The sequence below is a fragment of the Giraffa tippelskirchi genome, chromosome 8, assembly GCF_054371585.1.
Source record: "Giraffa tippelskirchi isolate mGirTip1 chromosome 8, T2T-mGirTip1v1.2.pri, whole genome shotgun sequence".
Lineage (NCBI taxonomy): Eukaryota > Metazoa > Chordata > Mammalia > Artiodactyla > Giraffidae > Giraffa > Giraffa tippelskirchi.
Genome location: NC_137282.1, coordinates 34844150 through 34856564, shown reverse-complemented (window position 1 = coordinate 34856564; position 12415 = coordinate 34844150). Strand labels below are relative to the sequence as shown.

The 12415-nt window shown below is 43.3% G+C and overlaps 1 long non-coding RNA gene across 1 annotated transcript; it reads left to right on the top strand.

Annotated features, from left to right (window-relative positions):
- The first annotated feature begins 64 nt into the window (after nucleotides 1-64).
- On the top strand, nucleotides 65-12236 carry LOC145518180 (uncharacterized). Its single transcript, XR_014062722.1, has 2 exons — nucleotides 65-118; nucleotides 8712-12236. It is a non-coding gene; the product is annotated as an uncharacterized LOC145518180 (long non-coding RNA).
- The last annotated feature ends 179 nt before the right edge of the window (nucleotides 12237-12415 follow it).

Genomic DNA, 12415 nt, shown 5'->3' with positions numbered 1-12415 from the left:
CATGGGGCGAGGGCCCCCCCCCCCAGATCTTCAATTCTCGCGAGACGTGGTTTCCGTGGCCCCCTGGGAGTTTACAGGTCACCACACTGCTGTGGGTTGGTGCTAGCGTCCTTCTGAGGTCTGTTTCAACCAAAAATTAGTATGAAATTGTTCGGCTTTGGCTTACACGATCCTGGGAACTTTTAAATTTGATTTCGTTAGTCGAAGTTGGTCAGTTTGTGAAATTTACAGTGTGCTCGGTGCGGTTCCTGGACGCATATGCGGGGGTGGTTATTGAGTGTTAGGTGAGCCGTGCTAGCCTATAAACCAGGTTTATTTTAGATTTCTCCCACCCTACCTGCAGTCGTCTCTCCGCTGCAGTTTTTGTAGGACGTCCTCTGGTTATAAATCCCTGAGCTGAAAGAAATGGGAGAAACTGGAGAAGCGGAAATGAACCGTCTACACAGCCCGCTGAGGTGTGCTTTGGTGTACCTCTAGGGCGAGAAGCTACCTCTGTTCATTTGAGTGTCTTTCACTTGTGCCTGGCAACATTAAGTGCTTAATAAATGTTTGAATGCAGGCAGAATGGAGACTTTACCTTGTTGAAAGATGAGCTGAAGCGCATTAAAGATTCTGGGAACTATCTCTAAGTAGACATACCGTAAAACATAATTCTCGTTGAGCGTTCATTTAAAACTTTTTGTTTATGTGTATCTAATTTACTTGTTCTTAACAATTAGATTTGCTTTTGGAAATTTCATGAAACATTAAACAGCTAATCATTTTAAGTTATGTTTCTTGCTGACAAATGCTGCAACTCTGAGAGAAGGAGCTTCTTTGACTTTGTAAACCGAGGTAGAATTAAAAATACTCTGTTTAATGCTATTGGCTTCAAAGATTGACCTGTTCTAATTAAGTAAACAAACTTAAATTAGGTTTTATTTATGAAGATTATCCTAGATCACATGAACTTGAAAAACAGGTTAGTTTCTATATTTCTGTGAATATACTTTATTTACTGTTTGCCCTAAACCAATTAAAATAGAGCTCTTTACAAATTAATAGTGCCAATACTACTGGGAAGCTTAAAAAATCATACAACTATAACACACATAGATACTATAAACGTACAGACAGATGCAAACAGAGTTGTTATAGCTTTTGTTTTAAAATTTTAGCCATTAGATGGGTATGATAATGCAAAACCCTTATAAAAAGATTATAAAAGATCATTGTGTTTCTGGCAGATGGAACAAGTTAAGGTTACCTCTTCAGATAGCTTTTTACTAATACTTATGCAAGAGACTTTTCATAGGCCTAGATTGCAAAATAGCCTTTTCTCTCTCTGTCTCTCTCTCCTTCTGATAAGAATTACCTTGGTTTCTAGAGAAGACCAAGTAGAACAGTTACATCTCAAAAGACAGTGAAAGAGTGCAAGTTCCACCAAGAAGGACTCCTGTTTGTAAGTCCAAATAATTTACGAAATCTGAAAGCATTTTGAGATGAATTGGGGAGGTTGGGGGATTGGTTAAAAAAAGAAAAAGGAAGAAAAGCAAAGGAATGAGTGTGCTGTGAATTGTTTCTGGAGCCACATTTCTGTTCTTGTAAAGACTCCATCTGTAATACAAGTCAAATGTTTTTAATTCCTCAAATAATTGGACTGCAACCTGAATATTAGGAGACTGACCCACCCATCCAACCGCTTATCCTCAATTTGTTTCTTTATGCCAGGGAGAAGATCTTCCACTAAGGTAAAAATCAGAAGATTTCATTGTTTCAGATTGAGAGTTCTGTGTCTTTGGCATGTTTTAGTATATCCTTCCACAAAGGCTTTATAATGTGTTTGTTTCCTTCTGGGTACAGTTTTATTTTTAGTTTAGAGGACAAAACCTAAACAAACATTGCTCTTAGCCTCTTAAAATCAGCTTCCAATTTGGCCAACTTCTGATAATAGAGCTACTTTAATATAAAGTTTTAAAAAATCCTCTCAAATACTTTGTCAGGTTTCAGTTGGAACAGACAGTAAATATTCCTGACTGTATTAAACAACCCCGTGGATGCAAGGGCTTCCCTGGTGGCTCAGCTGGTAAAGAATCTGCCTGCAGTGTGGGAGACCTGGGTTTGATCCCTGGGTTGGGAAGCTCTCCCGGAGAAGGGAAAGGCTACCTACTCCAGTATGCTTGCCTGGAGAATTCCGTATACTGTATAGTCCATGGGGTTGCAAAGAGTCGGACACGACTGAGCGACTTTGGATGCAAGGGGCATTCCCCCAGGAGGTTACAAAAGATCCTACTCCCCCAAGATCTGGCATCACCCACAAGACAGACAAAGGAAAGACTTGGAGTTCTCCCGAGATCTGGCAGTCTCAGTGGGTTGCAACCCACGTGTCTTCCAGGCTGTATTTGTGGACTCCCAACCTGAGAACTGTCAAGCCAAGTTCTCAGTCCACAAATCAGACAAACCAGCAGGCATAGCTGTTCCTGGGAGAGATAGTCACCATCAGTGAGCATCTAAAAATCTAAGTCACAAGTCACAACCCGAAGATCTAATTCTCACAAATGTTTTTTTCCTGCCAAGGTGGATTTGGAAACTATTCCTTCCTCTTGGCCAAGCCCCACAGTAGAGATCTGGGAGAGCTGACTTTGGTCAAAACCCCCACCTTTGCCAGCTTCGCCAGTTTCCCCAGGATCCCGGCTGCAGGCCCTGGAGCAGGTGGGTTGTCCCAGTGGGTCTCATCCAGGTCCCCAGAGACTGTAGAGGAGGAAAGATAATGTTCCCTCTACCCTTTCTGGTGAGTGCTTGACTGAGACCCCTTTTCTCTAGGGCACCTCCTGAGTGGAGGTGAAAAGCCCTCCACCGTGGCCTCTGTAGTTCAGGTTTCCTTTGTGAGTTGAGCCTGCTTGTTCAGCCTAATAACAAAACTTAATTCACCTGCGGTGCCAGGCAGAGCCCGGTCCAGCTCACAGCCGTCCCCATCCACCCGAGACCCAGTCTGGCTTCTGTGCCAGACCCAGCGCAACTCCAACCAGTTTCAGGACCCAGCACAGACAAAGGAATGCTCAGTTGAAGTCTAAAAGCTCAGACTAGGTTCCAGAGGGACTCACCCACGACCTCCAGAGCCGGGCAAGAAACCGTGAGCTTGGGGCTCAGCAGGTACCTGCTGCGTTTGCCTGCTCTTTGCTGTTGTGTGTGGGGGATGGGGGTTTATTTCACTCTCTCTTCTGACGCTGGCACTGTTAAAGGATAAACTGAGTCATATTAATTTATTGTATTTATTTGAGCAAAAATCAGTTTGAATCAGGTAGTAGCCAATCTAGAAAGTAGCAGCTTGGAAGAGCTGTACAAAATGAGAGACTTTGACAGGCAGAAGGGAATGCAAACAAGGTGGTTACACTAGCCACCCCCCCCAAATAAAAAAGCAGATTGGTTGGTTCAAGATTACTTTCCTTTAGGGCAGCAGGGACCATTTTTGTGCAAGACAATCTTTCCACGGACCAGGGGTGGGAGTGGTTTCGGGATGACTCAAGTGCATTATATTTACTGTGCTGCTGCTGCTGCTAAGTCGCTTCAATCGTGTCTGACTCTGTGCGACCCCATAGACGGCAGCCCACTAGGCTCCGCCGTCCCTGGGATTCTCCAGGCAAGAGTACTGGAGTGGGTTGCCATTGCCTTCTCTGATTTACTGTGCAGTTTATTTCTAATCTGATGCCACCGCTGATCTGGCAGGGGATAGCAGTCTGCGACTCACAGCTTGGAGACCCCTGCTTTAGGGTAGGACAGAGGGCTTCGTGAGCAGATTACCTAACTAGTACTGATCAGATGGTTCCTGATTGACTGGTTTACCTTTCCATTTCTGTAGGAACCAAAACTATTCTTGTAAGTCTTAGTTTGATGATGTGGAGCTTAGCGATTCCATTTTGGGGGCTGTCCTCTTATTTTCAACCACATGCGTGGCTCACTTGTTTAGCTCAGTTGTCTGGAGAGATGGTAGAGCATGAACCTTCAGGGGCTGGAATGCCTGCCTGATTGCGAAGGGAAGCCATGTCACCAAATGATTTTGAGGGGTGTCTATAAATCTGTCCAGACTTTAAAAATATTAACTTGGTAGGAGTTGTAAGGTTTACAGAAACTTCACGGCTCTTACTGCTATGAAATTAAATGTAGTTTAAACAGCCTAAGATAGCCTGGAAGAATTATCCTAAGATAAAGAAATACTATTAAAAAGTTAGGTGTAATTGAAGAGAGGTGTTACAAATTTCTGCTCAGGGTTTTCGGAGGAGGAATGAGTCATTTGTGCTGGGGTAATCAGGATAAATTAATGCCAGCTGAAATTTAGAAGAGGCGAAACAGGTTGAGAAAGCAAGGTAAACGTGCACTCTTCTCAATTAATTTTTGTTAGCACCTGCACTGAACCTTGGTGTTCTTGATACACCCTTGGGGGCCAGGCCAAGCCTTCAGGAAAATAAAAAGTTGTATGATACAGTACATGAAAAAATGTCTCTCTGCTCACTGCCCTCTATAGCTATCTCTGGTTCTTCTGTCTAAAAGAACTGAGCTTTGTTGTGTATGCTCAGTTGCTTCAGTCATGTCCAGCTCTTTGCAACCCCATGGACTGTAGCCCACCAGGCTCCTCTGTCCATGGAATTCTCCAGTCGAGAATACTAGAGTGGGTTGCCATTTCCTCCTCCACGGAATCTTCCTGACCCAGGAATCAAACCCACATCTCCCTATGTAATATTATGATAAGTCAAGACAGTTATACGTTATTTTTATTTAAATTTAGAATGCATTACACAATTTTCTTTGGTCAAAAGCTTATTTTCCTAAATGGAACTTACTTGTGACTAGCAATACTGTGGGAGAGTTCTCAAGTTCTGGATTTTAAAACGTTGTTGTTTAGTTGATCAGTTGTGTGACTCTTTTGCAACCCCCATGGGCTATAGCCCACCAGGCTCCTCTGTCTACAGGATTTCCCAGGCAGGAATCCTGGAGTGGGTGGCCAGTTTCTTCCTCCAGGGGAATCTTTCAGACCCAGGGATCGAACCCTCGTCTCCTGCATTGACAGGCGGATTCTTTACCACTGAGCAACCAGGGAAGCCCCTTTTAAACCATGGGGCGGCAACCTATCGGCATGATTAATTCATATAATCTTTGCTCGGCACTGTTTTCATCTGTAAGATGGAGAAAAAAGAGTGTTATTCTTTATCTTAGAAAGTTTGGGGAATAAGTTAGGAGATGTGAGAGAATGGTAAAGTACTATGAGAATTCAGTTGTTTACTTGGCATTTGCCAAGCAATTGATGTCAGCGAGGAGGCAGCCCAGAAATACACAAAGTGGCAAAGGGAATGTCACCATTCGGGATGGTCCATGGGACTAATAGAGGTGGCTGGATGCCTATAAGGCATTTTGTAAAGTAAGCACTTTGATTTTCTCGACTGTCTTAAATGAGAATTAAAAAGATTGTTTTCCATTCTCTAAAATTTGGTTTACATGCTTAAAAAGATGGTCCATGGCAGGGTTGTGAGATTTCTGGAATGTCTTAAAAACAGCATCCTCCAGCCTTCCCAAATGGAAACTTAAACGATGTTACAAATAGAGCCTTCCTGTGTTGGGTGAGGAGGGGGGTGCAGGTGGCTGTAGGCACCTCCTCTAAACTTTGTGGCTTTCAATTTATCAGTCTCAGAAGGATGAAGACTTGAGTCTCTCCTGATAGCATTTGAAGCTGTGGTTCCACAGAGGATTTAACGCTGTAGTTGCAGGGAGTCTGGGTATTTCAAATCTGAGGCTTAAAAAACTAAGCCATCCCCTCCGGCTTTTGCACTGATGCTGTGAAATCCATTTGAGAAACATGCTTGTGTTTTGCTACTCGTTCAAAGCTGTAAGCGTGACTTGGCATTGAAATAATAATTTCGTTTTTCAAAAGCTCCCCACTGAACTACTACCTGGGTTATCTAAATACAGGTTATTTATTTGATTGGCATATGCTCTTGTCAGTTTTGCAGACTGTAAGTAATGACGGTTGCTAATGTTAGAACATTGTGGTACCACGTTTCTCATTTCTGTGCAATTTTACACTCATCCTGGGACACTTGATGGTTCTACCTGACTGAATATTCTAGCTGTAATTAGTTATTATATAGAAATGTGTTACCTTATTATCTCTAAATGAGAAAACAAAGAATTCTTCCTTTCTGAAATATTTTTTCTGGTTCATGCCCTTGAACCCATTTGTCAAATCACAGGAGATTCAAATCCCAAACTTTTTTTTTTTTTTTTTTAACTTTTTAACCTTTAAAAATCATCTTGGTGACTTACAGGACCAAGATTGTGTAGTAGAAGATGGCCCATTAAGTGATTTCAAGGTAAGTTATGTGAATGTGCTACAATAAAGTTATAATAAGGATATAGCAGACCACTTGACATGGTGGAATCTACTTTTATGACAGTTGTTTACAATGTTGTGATGTCTTAATGAACGTGATTCTTTACAGGAATAAAGGGCACAGCAGAGCAAACTTCATGGTGTCTTCCTATCAGTTTAGACATCACCTGACATGACTAACTGGTGTCACAATTTGTTTTAATGAAGAAATTTAACAATAAAAGCAAAATCATAAAAAAAAATCAGTGATTCACAGGATTATGCTCACCATTTAAAATAACACTCATCCAATGATCATGATTTAAGTGGAAAAATAGTCTAATATGAACAAATGTATCCAAATAGTCTGTTCTTTCCCAATGGTTCATATAAACTTTTAAAAGGAATGGTTATTATACATGTGACTTAGTGTTCACTTTTTAGAAACACATATGTGGTCAATAATCTGTCAGTTATCGGTACTGTAGCCCTTATTGAAGATAAGGCATAAACATTTCGGTACATATCTGGTGAAAAATCTTGACAATATACACACTGTTGTGTAACCTACCTTTTAGAGATATCTTTAGCTTCTTTGCATGTCACTAATATTCTTTACACCATTTTAGTCTTTTTTATTGTGAAATATAATGCAAATATAGAAGAGTACATAAAGCAAAAAGATACAAAGAATTTTGCCTAAAATGAACACCCATGTAATCACCACCCATGTCAACAAACAGAATATTTTGAGCAGCCCAGAAAACCCTTAACCATTCATACAACGTAATTTTTACTGGAGGTATGACATTCATTTATGTCTGAACAGAAATTTACTGTCTTTTACATATATAGATTTGGCCAAGAAGTTTGTTCATGGTTTTTCTACACGCAAAAACCCTGAACAAACTTTTTGACCAACCTAATAGGTGAAAGTGAAAGTCGCTCAGTTGTGTCTGACTCTTTGCGACCCCATGGACTGTACAGTCCATGGAATTCTCCAGGCCAGAATCCTGGAGTCACTAGCCATTGCCTTCTCCAGGGGGGGTCTTCCCAACCCAGGAATCAAACCCAGGTCTCCTGCATTGCGGGCAGATACTTTACCAGCTGAGTCACCAGGGAAGCCCAAGAATACTGGAGTGGGTAGCCTATCCCTTTTCCAGTAGATTTCCCTGACCCAGAAATGGAACCGGGGTCTCCTGTGTTGCAGGTGGATTCTTTACCAACTGAGATATCAGGGAAACTCAACCTAATAGGTATTTGTATATAAATCATTTTTCAGAATTAGCCTGTCCAGTAGTACATTGAATTTATATGATAGACTGTAGCAGTTAAAATAGTATCATGCTAGCTCATAGGTGAAGGTCAACACCAGGAATTCAGGGCCCTTACATGGCTCAGGTGGGTGGGCATCGCTTATTATTAATGGATTTCTGAAGAGTCAGGACAGATTCAGAGACTAGGCAGCTCTCCAAATTCAGGGCAGATTCAGATAGTCAGGTGGCTAGAGGAAATGAGCTCTCATTCTGAGGAAAGGGCTTTTCTACCCACCTACCATCTTTATCATTTTCTCATCTCTCTCATCACCATCTTAGGGAGCTGTGAACTGGATAATTTTAATTATATCCCAAGGCCCTGATGGCATTCAGTAGTTTAGGTGCCCTAATTACCAGGGAGCCTTAACAGTAAACGTTTAGGTCACACATCTTTAAACTCTTTGAATTTCACAGGTTTAGGATTATGATGACTGTGATTTTGAAATTTTGTATTGGCTTTAAGTGCTCTCAGTATCAAATAACAGAAAACTCAGTGGTGATTTAAAGCAAAAGGAATTTACTTTTTTGCACAAAACAAGAAATAAAAAGGTGCTGACCTTGGCTCAGTAGCTGGAAAATGGTAAAGCATCTGCTTATAGTGTGGGAGACCTGGGTTCGATCCCTGGGTTGGGAAGATCCTCTGTAGAAGGTAATGGCAACCGACTCCAATACTCTTGCCTGGAAAATCCCATGGGCAGAGGAGCCTGGTAAGCTACAGTCCATGGGGTCACAAAGAGTCGGACATGACTGAGCGACTTCACTTGCACTTTACTTGTTGTCTTATAGTCACAAGAGAGCTACTGTTGCTCTCTTGCATCTGCATTCATCCAAACAAGAGAGATATTGCATCTGCATTCAAATAACGGGGTGGAAGAAAGATCTGGTATTAACCACGCTGTCTTTGCCTTTGTATCAGGAAAGCAAAAGCATTCCCGGACGCACCCAGCAGAAAACCACTTTCATTCTCATTGGTCAGAATGGTGTCACTTGGCCTTTTCAGTAAAAACCTTCATTCCATCCTCACAACATTTTCTTTTTCTTTCCTTCTTTTTAAGGAAGGGTCTGGATGTCACTTCTGTGTCAGTGTAGTGCATAATAGAAAGAACACATACAGGAAGAGGTCAGATACTGGGGGACCTTGAGAATGCAAGACTTTTGTAAGTTTCTGAAGTCTGTTGGAAAGATTTTGGACTTCATCAGGGTGTAAACTTGGAGTCTGCTGCTGCTGCTGCTAAGTCGCTTCAGTCGTGTCCGACTCTGTGCAACCCCATAGACGGCAGCCCACCAGGCTCCGCCGTCCCCAGGATTCTCCAGGCAAGAATACTGGAGTGGGTTGCCATTTCCTTCTCCAGTGCATGAAAGGGAAAAGTGAAAGTGAAGTCGCTCAGTCATGTCCGACTCTTAGCGACCCCATGGACTGCAGCCTACCAGGCTCCTCCGTCCATGGGATTTTCCAGCCAAGAGTACTGGAGTGGGATGCCATTGCCTTCTCCAACTTGGAGTCTGAGTCCCTCTTATTTAGATCTCAGGGATCAAAAGAACATGATTCAAAATCAGAGTGATGACTGTGGTGCTCATGTTGAAAGGAACAGGGCCATTCCCCCTCTGCAATAGAAAGATGATTATTTTTCAGAATAAGAGATTAAAGGAAAACAGGGGACTTTGTGCCTGATAATCTTGATCTTCTCTGGGAGTCATAAAAATCACCTGCCAAGATTTTAGCGAGTTTGAAACAGTGACTAGAAACTGGTGAGGGATTTTAGAAGATTCATTATTTCAAGTATCATAAAGGTGGGCAGTAAGTGAACAGAACAGATGGTGGAGCAGGAAGTCAGATCCCCATTTGACATCAAGTTGCCTGATGTTGCCAAATCCTAAATAATCACAGTCTTTGCTTTTCTCCAGTATCATTTTAAATGACCTGACTTATAATGTAAAAAGTGAGAACCATCCTATACTCGGTTGATGGGAAGCATGTTGGTATTGCTGATAATGGCAACATCCGGACTGAAGGCTGTGTGTGTTTAATGAAGAGTCGACAGGCCGGGTGAACAGAGCGCCGGAGAGCGAGGAGGTTGTAATAAACAGCAACAGCCCTCCTCACATACGAAGACTGCTGCTTCCTAGGCTTCGGGGTCCATCCTCAAATTGAGGAGGACGCATCTTGCCGTGTGGGCTGGCCTTCGCCTTAGAAACCACCGGAGCCGTTTTGCTTTCTTCACCCTTTACCTCTTCTCTGTGTCCCTTCCTCCTCCACCTTCCTCCCGCCCTCCCTTCTTCTCTTCATTCCTTCCCTCCGTCTTCTCTCCTGTTCCTCTCCTCTCCTTCTTCCCTTTTTTCTTTTCAAAAGTAATTTATTGGTTGCTCGTTATGTGTCAGGGGTATTTTTATGTGGTATAGATACAGCAGTGACCAAATCAGAGAAATTCCTACCCTGATGGAACTGATCTAAACCACTGACATACGTAGTATATTAACGAGCAGTGGGAGCCACGGAGGAAAGTGAGACGGCGGGATGGGGCTGCCTGCCGCGGCTGCTTCTGGTGACGGTGATGAGAGATGGCCAGATTCTAGCTGGGTTTTAAAGGAAAGGCCTGTGGACTCGCAGATGGCAAGAGGCCCAGGTGTAGGTGACAACTCGGGACAACGTGAGCAGACACAGCTCAGGACGAGCCGTGGGACAAAGACTATATTTTCGGCTTCGGGAACGGAGTGACCTGGTAGTTGACGTCAGTAGTGTCCTGCTGACAGGTTCCTGCGTCTTAGAAGGGCAGAGTCTGTGTTTCTTGCAGTGGCCTCAGCCAGGCGCTCACAGGAGTGGTCACCAGGCTTGAGGGAGGCACTGCCTCCCCGCCCTTTATCATCACAAGACTCGCCTGCTGGCCTGCTGACTGCAGCGCCTTTTTCTCAAAGGGGGAGTCCGCTCCGAAAGGCAGGGAGAGGCTCTCTCCTGTTTTGACTCCTTCTCCCTTTGAGGCTGGTAGTGAACTGGCCTTTCCAGTCTGGGCTCTGTGTGATAAGTCAGGGAGGATGAAGCTGAGCGGACTCACCTTGACGTCTGGAGCCGAAGCTGCCCGCAAGGACGGGCTCGCCACCCTGCCCTGCGCCTTGTGTTCCTGACCCAGCGGAGCTGGCCAGTTCTGGGTCTCGCAGGGCAAAGACCTGCTGCTTGGTGGTGAAGAGCTGACTCTACCTTGGTTTATTCTGAAAATGCTCATCAGACCTCGGTTTGTCCCTCCTGGATTCTGTCTTGCAGTTTACTCAGAACTCTGGCTGAGGAAAGGAGTCCTGAGGGTGGAGTCCCTTGGGGAACCACACAGCAGCGTTGGTCACATCGCCTTCCATTTTCACCGCGATTTACAGACAGTTGCACGCGCGTTAGCGCATCCGTGGCTCCCGCTGAGCAGGTGGAGGGACTGGAGTTTATAGCAGGTAATTGACACAACCAAACTCACTGTTACTATGAGTAGCAGCAAGATGCTGTATCTAGGTCTCCTCACTGCTAAACATAATGTTTTTTCCCCTTATATCCATGATGACTTTGGACATATATTAAGGGTGAGTTTTCTTTGAGTCCTTGGGGGTAATGTACACCATTCATCAAAGTCTGAGCAGCAGCATGGGGAACCTCTGTAAAAAGCATGAAAATAGAAAACTTTCCACTATATATTTTATTAGTCAAAACCCTGTACATTCGTTCATCCATCTCTCATTTGAAATATGTCAAATTTTTCATTCGGGCCTGAAATGTATACAAATATATTTTCTTTGAGAGTTGCCTTTCATAGTTTTTTTTTTTTTTTTTTTTAAGTGCTGAATTTTGGTATAAATTTTGTTAGGTTTTTGGTCGGATGGTATTTGTGACTCTGTTGGGAAATGGATAATAACATCCCCAAACTGTCGAAGAATTTCTGTAGCAGCTGCTTTCTCCCGAGGACCTCTGAATTCCACCGTCTCGGCAGAATGCAATATCTATTAATTATCGCAAAATCTTAAAAGTCTCCAGCTTCAAAATGGAAACTATGTTGCATTTATTTTTATGGGAAAGAAAATCTATCGTGGTGTGTTCCCAGGAGAGTCATGATGGCAGATAAAGCACGATGGAACGGCACTGGACGGTTTCCACGTGGCAGTAACTCTTATCTGCAGCCAAGACTCATCAGCACAAATAGGAGGAATGTGGGAATCGGCCATCGAGGCCATGCATTTACTTCTAAGAGCAAGTGTGCCATCTCATTTCCAAGACCTGAGCCACCCAAACACATTTTTCTACATTACATAACACTATCATTTAAACACTGTCATTCCAGTGTGAAGACCAGCTGTGCACATCAGGGCCCAGCTGCTGGGCTGAGGTACCGATGAGCCATCTGGTGCTTGGTTCTGGGTGGTTAAATTCCAGCCGGGCATTTCACTCCATATCCAGCTGTGATAAAGTCAATTGAAGACTGCATATTATTCCTCAGAAATCACTCCTCAGGGACATTCCTCAGAAATAAATTTCCACCAGAGGTGTCATTGATTGGTTCTATACATGACAGCATTTGCCAAAATAAAACCAAACAGAGAATTGTTCGGTCATTTTGTTTTCTTTGTGTGAAACAAAACAGTTAAAGAGAATGAAGTTTTTTGGTCCTTCTGCAGATTATTTGTGTACAGGGGCAACATGCAGTATAACTGCCTGGCTTCCCTCGTCTCTCTGAGAGGAAAAGTCAGTTGCTCCATAAAGGCTCAAATAGCAAAGGCGGTAATTAGCCTG